The 8,212-nt window shown below is 44.7% G+C and overlaps 1 long non-coding RNA gene across 1 annotated transcript in view; it reads right to left on the bottom strand.

The window, feature by feature from the left end:
* LOC125613536 overlaps positions 1–8,206 on the bottom strand; it is a 39,253-nt gene extending 31,047 nt beyond the window's left edge. The window contains exon 1 of the long non-coding RNA XR_007344069.1: positions 7,700–8,206. This is a non-coding gene — a long non-coding RNA (uncharacterized LOC125613536). The remainder of the gene's footprint in view (positions 1–7,699) is intronic.
* Between the last annotated feature and the right edge of the window lie 6 nt (positions 8,207–8,212).

The following is an 8,212-nucleotide window of genomic DNA, read 5'->3' on the forward strand; positions in this document are numbered from 1 at the left end:
AATGGATTCACGCCTTTCTCTTAGGAAACTTTCTCTTAGGTTAACTATCTCAGGAGTTCAGTCCCCTTTTCTCTCTTCCTCACATGCCCCCTTTCCCTTTGCGCTGTGAATTAAAACAGAAGATGGGGGTTCACCTGGCCTTGAACCTTCAGAACTGTGAGCTAGAATAAACCTCTTTCTTTTATAAATTACTCAGTCTCAGGTATCCTGTTACAACCACAGAAAATGAACTAAGAGTTACAGCATGTTAGGGTCTTTCACATTTTTTTACTTAAAAATGGGTCTTCAGACAGAAAAGGCTAGGAGCTGAAAACTAGAATATCCTTCCTATAATGGTGAAGCAGTTCCTGACGGGAGGGATTTGTATGTATGTTACAGGGGATTGAACACCGGAGTGTTCTGCCTCTGAGCCACATCCCCTGCCCATTTATAGCTTTGATTTTGAAACAGGTCTTGCTAAGTTGCTGAGGGTGACTGTGAACTTGCAATCCTCCTGTCTTAGCCTCCCTAGTGCTGGGATTATTGGTGAACTCCATGGCACCCTGCAGGAATAGGGTGGTTTTTTTTGGACCCCGTTTCCGCCTCTCTATTTTAAACAGCTTTTGAGATATAATTTACATACCATAAAGTAGTTTCAATTAAACCGTGTAATTCAATGGTTTTGAGTAGATATTCACAGAGTTGTGGAGACAATCACAAGAAATCATCTTAGAAGAGTTCCGCACCCCATTGTACTCATTAGCAGTTGTTCCCCATCCTTTCCCCCAGATCCTCAGTGCTAGGCAACTACTGATCGTTTCTATAGATTCACTTCTTTTGGATATTGCTCTAAGCAGGATTATATAATACGCGACCCTTTGTGACTCGTGGAATGTTTTGAATCTAGTCTCGCAGACTCCTATGCATACTTTAAGACCCTTCTCCTCAGCCTTTTCTTGCTTACCCAACCTGTAGAAATAGATTGCTCCTGTTAAGTCACGCTGTCTTGTTTGGGTATTCCAGCAGCACTCGACCCAAGCTGCACCGCCCATCTTTGCTGATACTGCTCTTTATTCTCCGGTTCCATGAAATCCCTCACCTCTGACTTCTTGGGGTGGTATCCTGCTGGCATAGACCTTGGGGTCCCCCTCTCAACTGTGCCCAGCATGGTTTTCTGCTTCAAATGGGCAATCAGTGTGATGAAAGAATAAATGACTCGTGGGGATGTTCCCAGACTTTAAGGAAAAAAGGATTCAGGAGAAAGTACAAGAAAGCAAACAAATTCAAGAAGATAAATCATGGACCGTGGGCATTAGAGTCCAAAGGCTTATCAGGTACCAAGTGACTAGAAGAATATTAAGAGGTCCTGGGATGCGAAGGGTCTCCCACCTACCTCCAGTAACAATTGAAAGAACATATTAGTCACTCTGTTAGCTGAAGGCATTAACCGCCTCCATTAAAATGCAAATATCAACACCTGGGAGAGTGGCTGATGGAGCTATTATCAGCCATTTCCACCTCAGCTCCAATCTGAGCTCTTTGAAAGTTTTCTGTTCCCTGGGGCCCAGAGGTTTAGAGGTGAGGATGGGGTTTGGAAAAAAATCTAGGTCCTGATTCCCTAGATGGCTAATTACAAATTCATCATCCTTGGCTTTCAAACCTAGGGAGCCAGAGGTCAAGTCAGAGGGCTGTTGGCCTTGGTTCCTCTTCAGAGCTCAGAGTGGAGGACCAGCTGGACCAGCTGGCTCTCAGAGATGCCTGAGTCGTCTCAAGTCTACATGGGATGACCAGCCTTCAGGACACTCAGTGCTCCAACCTGCCAGGCACTTGATGACTTGGGGAAAATAATAAGTAGTGCATTCTCTGTGGGAAAGGTAAGCCCTCTAGTTTGAAGTATGGAGATTACTCTGAAAATGCAAATACCCGTGCATATGTCATTCTACCTAATAGTGGGAATGAGATGATATTTAAGACCGTTTTCTCTCTTGTTGGGCCTTAGGAATACTCCAAAGTATGATGAATGCTTTGAATTAAAGGAGAATGAAGATCTCCCTGACACCCCCCCACGGGCCTCTTTTCCTCCTCAAGTGCAGGAGGGGATTTCTTGAAAGTTCCCCTGACTATGGAAGTCTGGAGCCTCCAGCAGATCAGTCTGCAGGAAGAGAATCTAGAGCCCAGGTCAACTTGGTTCCAGGGTATTGTCTGTTCTTTGGGTCCATTTAGCTCCCCTAAAAGGCATTTTGTCTTCTTCAAAATTTGCCTATAGCCTCCATTTCTCTCTCCCTTTTGAAATGGGTATTTAAGCTTCAACCAGCTGGCCTTCTGTGGTTTCCGTACTTTGTGTAATCACCCTAGTGTGAGAAACAAGCTCACTGGCCCAAATCCAAAGCATGGACTAAGAGAACCAAGGTATAACATGAAAGCGAGGCTTTTATTGATGGTCTTGCAGATTGGAAGTTCGGCTGAGCAGGCACTTCCAAGCAGTTACAACCAGCATTTGATTCCCTGGTGTGCAAGGTCCCTTCTCCAGCTCCTCATTGGCTGAGTACTGTAGGGTGTATAGTTTTACCTAAGGTCATCTAAGTTTTATTGTCTTCAATTGGGTTATTTAAAGAAACGTACCTTCAGTTGTCCCCACCTCCCTTTGTTTTCTTGTGGCAGAAAGGCCTTTCTGGGATTGAGTGCATTTTGGCATGTATGAAGTTTATTTATCTTTGTTGGTCAGGTAGGTGTACATGAATACATTTGTATGCCTTTTCTCCTGTTAATCTATTTAGCCAGGCTCAAACTGTGAAGCCCTCAGGGGTGGAAAATTCCTTTTGCCCCTACACCCTTGAGAGAGACTTAGGTTCTCATACTTTGTAATTCCTTTTTTTTTTTTTTAATAAAAAATTTTCCCCCTTCTGCACCAGGAATTGAACCCAGGGCCTTGCACATACTAGGCAAGCACTCTACCTATGAGCTACATCCCCAGCCTCCATAATTCCTTTTGAAGAACTCATTGTAGGGCAGGCCTCTCCTGGGCAAAACTTTGCAGAGGGGAAAAAGAAAAAAAAAATTATTTTATTTAAAATTTTTTTTAGCCAGGGTCTAAGTTGCAGAGGCTGACCTTGACCTTTAGATCCTCCTGTCTCAGCCTCCCAAGTTTCTGAGATTATAGGTATATGCCACTGTACCCCATTGTAAAATTCATTTTTGACTCCCAATTCCTAACTTATTTTCATTCCTGCCCTCCTCTTTCCAGCTCCCAGGCACCCATGACCTCTTCTACTGTGTTTCCCATTCTATGGTTTCATTCACCTCAGGAACTGCTCCCTGGTGCCAAAGGCTCTATTTTCCTCTTCCTAACATATCGTTATTCTTAATAGCAAGCATCCTCTCCCTTAGTGTCCCCCAGCCTTGGCTGGGCCTTAGTGGGAGGCATGCTGATTAAATTCACTCACATTGACTTGCCCATGGCAGACAGTTCTGTCACAGCACCTTCAACCTCCCAGGGCATTCCTTTTTCAACCACTTTATTGAGATATAACTCGGTATCATAAAGTCTACCCACTTACTGTGTGCAATTTAGTGGGTTTTAGTGAATTTACAGTTGTGCAGTCATCACCGTAACCTAATTTTAGAACATGTTCATCATCCTAAAAGAAATCTTATACCTGTGGCCTGTGACTCCCCATTTAGGCAGTGCGGCAAAGTATTTCTAAGTAGGGGAGAATTACTGGTATTCACTTTTACAAATATTTCTGACTATTCTAAAATACTAGTGTTCTAATTTCTGAAACAAATATTCTTTTTTTTAATATTTATTTTTTAGTTATAGGTGGACACAATATCTTTATTTTTATGTGGTGCTGAGGATCAAACCCAGTGCTTTACACATGGTAGGTGAGCGCTCTACCTCTGAGCCACAACCCCAGCCCCATGAAACAAATATTCTTCTAAAGAACAGGCTCGGGGAGTGAAGAAGTCCTAAAGGGTAACTGAGGCACCAGGGGGACGAGGGCTAGAGGGAGTATGTCTGCAGGTCTCCCCTAAGGCTGGAGGTGCTCTGGGTGTCTGTAAAGACTAATTCCAGAAAGGCCTGGGATGGCCCTTTGGTGAAGACCCTAAGGACCACATCCTTTCTGCATCATGTAAAACTCTTAGAGTCTGTCTTAAAAACCTCTGCCTTTCTACCCTGTGACCGCAGCTCCTCTGGATTTTCTTTTCATAGGGATGAACCCCTGGACTTGCACCTTAGCCCTGGATCTCCTCCAGTCAGTGGAGTTATTTCCATTACTATGGTCACTTTTGGGCCCAATTAACATCTGCTCTGTAGTGGCTTTCTGACTGGTCTCCTATGCTCTTGGATTTTGTTTCCTTTTTTCAATGTGGCTGCGTCTTTCCCAGTTTGCCTCCCCAAACAGAATGGACCAGGATACTCTGTCCCCCAATTCAAAGGGCTCCTTATTATCTTTAAACCGGAGTCCTCTGTGCTGTGTTGAAGAATTCAACCCGCCTGTCCATCCCCACCAAGCAACTCAAGCACTCCTCAGTCACACACCCCTGAGACTCCATGCGTTCACTAGTTCCCGGGTATACCTTCCTTTTCTTTATCCACCAACTAGTAGTAACCTCCTACCAACTAGTGGGCACCAGATTGAGCACTGGGTACAGAATGGATCAGATACCAATTATGCCCTCAAGAAGTTGGGCAGGCTGTGGAGATGATTCTATGAACAAGTCAAGATAATACAATGAGACAGGTGCTATAACAGAGATACCATCAAGATATACTGGGAGCAGAGGGAGTGACTACAGGTTTGGGAGAAAGGGTGGCAGAGTGGAGGTGCATTATAAAGGCCTTTACCCAGGTGCTGCTAGTGTAATTTGTAGGGGGAAAAAGGTAATGTCTACAGAGGAGAAAGAGCAGTTCAAGGTGGTTAAGTGGTTGGTGGCATGGAGAAGTGGTTGGCAGTGAGACCCATAGGTGAGAAGAGGCTGCTTTGAGGAAAGATTTTGCGGAGGTGTGAATAGATGAGGACAAAGTGGAGGACAGGTTTGAGGGCAAGGAGGAAGAGTTGGCAATTGTCCAGGCAAGGAGGGGGACCATCTGGACAAGGGTAAGAGAATGTAGAAGAAACTGATATGAAAAGACAAAGGCAGAAGAAGGACCACTACGTCTGGGGAGTTTGGGGATGATCATATCAGTAACAGGGGGAAAATGGAAAATAGGGCAGGCTACTTGGGAGATTATCTCAGTGTTAGATTAATGGAATCCAGGGTGTGGGTGTGTCCCAAGGAGCATCCATGGGCTGGGGGAAGCTTGGAACTGGGAAAAGAGGCAAGGACTGAAAGTCTAAATTTTATAAATATCTTTGGGGGAAAATGTGCTTATCCTGTGTCCTAGCAATCCTACTTGTAGGAATCTCTCCTAATGATATAATTTAAGAATGCATGTGAAGATTTATCCTCAAAAATGCTCATTGTTTGTGACAATAAAAGGATGAAAATATTCTATAAACTATTCTGACAGTGAAAAATGTCTAACAGTAGGAATTGGTTAAATAAATTGTGATATATCCATGCAATAGAATTATACTCTTGACAATAAAATGGATAATATAAGTGAACACTTACTGACATGAAAAAAACTACAATATTTTGCTAAGTAGATAAAGGCAGACTAAAACTATAGAATAAAGGTTCCAGTTATTTTTTAAGAAAAAAAAAATCAGGACTTTAATGTTGGTTCTTCCTAGGTGGTAGGATTATGAATATGATTTTTTCTTTGTTTTTAGTTTTTCTACATCAATCACATAGGGTATTTGTTATAAGATGATTTTTTTTTAATTGAAAAAAATAATAAAAGGAATGACCAGCTAAGGAGCGCTCAGATGTGGAGAAGCTGATCAATGACAGACATCTGATAAGTAACCTTGACTTCTCTGGCTACCTAGCCTCTGACCTGAGTATGTAGTAGCCTATGATCTGAGTATCTCTCCTGCATGGTATTTGCTACATGGCTGTATGGTAGAGAACAAGGAGCCGAGTGCTGCAAACAGTGGGCCTTCTACAAACTTATCCATTTTCTAAGTCTCAATTTTCTCATCTTTATGCTGGAGAGAATAATACTTTTCTCAAAATGGTTATTTAACGATAAATAAAATTTATAGAGACCATTGGTTTAGATTGAGCTCCTGCATTAGGCCCAACAGACTTAACCCAAATGGAGTTACTTATGCTGAAGTTCCAAGCCACCAAGTCAAAACTAAGTTGTTAATCTGACCTTTCAAGAAATTATTTGGAGGGAGGGAAGAAGACACACACACACACACACACACACACACACACACACCAAACAGGTCAGTTTTAGTAGGCATAATAAGTCCCCTTCCTTTAACCTTTACAAGGAAAGTAACTTAAAATGACCTATGTGATTTTTTTGTTCTCTATTTCTGCTTCTTCGGCCCTTCTCTGTCCATAAAATCAATCTTCTCTGCTCATCTCATTGAAATACTCAAATACATTTTGTAGAATAGGTGATGTCTGATTCTTGAATTGCAAACAAAAGTTAATTAAGATCTCTAAATTTGTTGTAATGCTGTCTTTTGATGCTGACAATAAAATATTTACATACATACATAGTAGCTTAATAAATATTAGTTCATCTTTCCTTTCCTCTTCCTCATTCTTCCCTGCCAGACTCAGATTTGATCTCCAGATTTGATCTCCCAGGGTAGGAAATGAGACAGCCTCTCTCTGGACACAGGTGAGCTCTGTTGGAATTCTGTTCAACACTGAACTTGGCTGGACCTGTAGGTAACAGCCAGCTCTGCTCCCTTCCTGAGTTTGGTCAACTCTCTCCTGGTAGCACCTAGCATACCGCTCTGCACACTGGGGGCGCTGGAATTTTTCTTGACTAAATCTGTGTTGCTTTTTATGACTTAGTTAATCATGGATTACTCAAAGGCTGGATGATTACTCAAGGGTTAGTTTACTCAGATCTCTCGGAATTTTTCTCCTCCCATTCTGTAGCTCTGGCAAGGTTTATATTCCACTCTGCAAATAGATGACCAGCAGAAAGAAATAAGGCAGTTCTTCAGACCCGTAGGTTCCTGGTCATAACCTCTGAGGAGAGGCAGGAGGACCAAGAGGATAAAGGAAGGCTGTTTCTCTCTCCTCTGGTGAGAGGTATGGTCCCCCCACCATACCTCACCAAGAGGAGACAGCCTGCAGGACGTCTTTACTCAAGGGGAAAACGATGTTGGGCAGACACATCATTTCACAGGCCCAGGTCTCCGCTACAGGAAGTAAAGTCCTCCTCACCCTTGCCTTTGCTGGCCAGCTGAGCAGGAGTATCTGGCCATTATCCCCTCTTCCCAGGTCCTGCCTGGAAGCTTGCTCTGGTGCACATCCTTCCTGAAAACAGCTTATTGAGTCTGGGAGGCAGCCGGTGCTAAGAAAAGATCTTTGGGTTGAAAGTTAGGAGACCTGTGTGACCCATGGCAAGTTGGTTAAGCTCTTGAAGCCTCAGTTTCCGGGAATTACCACAGAGGCCCTGTCCCCTATCACAGCCCAGAGTTACTGGGAGGGAATCAAATAAGATTTATAAAAGTATTAACAGGTAAACAGCTCTTTATAAACGCCAGGTGTTCCCAGTTCTGTTTGTGGGGTTTCCTCTCTGTAACTATCCACCAAAGCGTTGCTGTCCGCCCCGCCCTGGTTGCACGGGCCTCACCCACTGCATCTTCATCTTTTCTGTCGTTGTGTTTCTGAGCCTCCGAGATCTTCCGTCTCAGCATCTCCCTTGCCCATTTCCGGGTCTGGCTCTGGGGCCCCTCGGGTCTCTCCAGGGACTCAGTCTCCGGCTCCCTGCGGCTGTCGCTACCCGGGTGCCCCCCGCCCGGCGCGCCCTTCTTTGGCAGGGTCGCCGGGCCAGAGAATCGCCCAATAAGCGCGCTGGACTCGAGTCTGACAGCTCAGGAAGCGGCCAATCGAGCCCGGCCAGAGAAGGGGGGCGCAGCGCCAGGGCTGAAGTTGGGTTGAATGGGGGGAGGGGGAATAAAGGGGGATACAAAAGAGGGGAGCTAGGACTGGGGGCGCAGGAACCCAAGCTAGGGGCGGGGGACGACCGAAGTCACCCAGGTCCGGCGAAAGGATCGCGGGCTGGACCCGGCTCCAGGCGCCAGAGAGGGAGGGGCACAGCGAGAATTTTAGGTGAGGAAGGGGAGCTGGGGTCCCCCGCGGCCCC

Source organism: Marmota marmota, unplaced genomic scaffold, assembly GCF_001458135.2.
Source record: "Marmota marmota marmota unplaced genomic scaffold, marMar, whole genome shotgun sequence".
NCBI classification, from domain to species: domain Eukaryota; kingdom Metazoa; phylum Chordata; class Mammalia; order Rodentia; family Sciuridae; genus Marmota; species Marmota marmota.